Source organism: Penaeus monodon, chromosome 15 (assembly GCF_015228065.2).
Source record: "Penaeus monodon isolate SGIC_2016 chromosome 15, NSTDA_Pmon_1, whole genome shotgun sequence".
Classification (NCBI taxonomy): domain Eukaryota; kingdom Metazoa; phylum Arthropoda; class Malacostraca; order Decapoda; family Penaeidae; genus Penaeus; species Penaeus monodon.
In genome coordinates, this window is record NC_051400.1 from 17,081,182 (window position 1) to 17,081,390 (window position 209).

Genomic DNA, 209 nt, shown 5'->3' on the forward strand with positions numbered 1-209 from the left:
AGAGGATGATTATATGGCGTCAAAATCCTTGCTTGGCCAGGAAGCGCTTCCCGCTTATGGCCGGAAGAAAAAGATTGCTTTCGGGGCGACGCATTGGGTTTAGGCCTACGTCGCTCGGGTCACTGGTCTCTCTTGCTACAGTTAAACGGGGACGAAACGGACAAAATATATTAATAAATAAATGCAGGAGTAAGAAATTACCATAACAG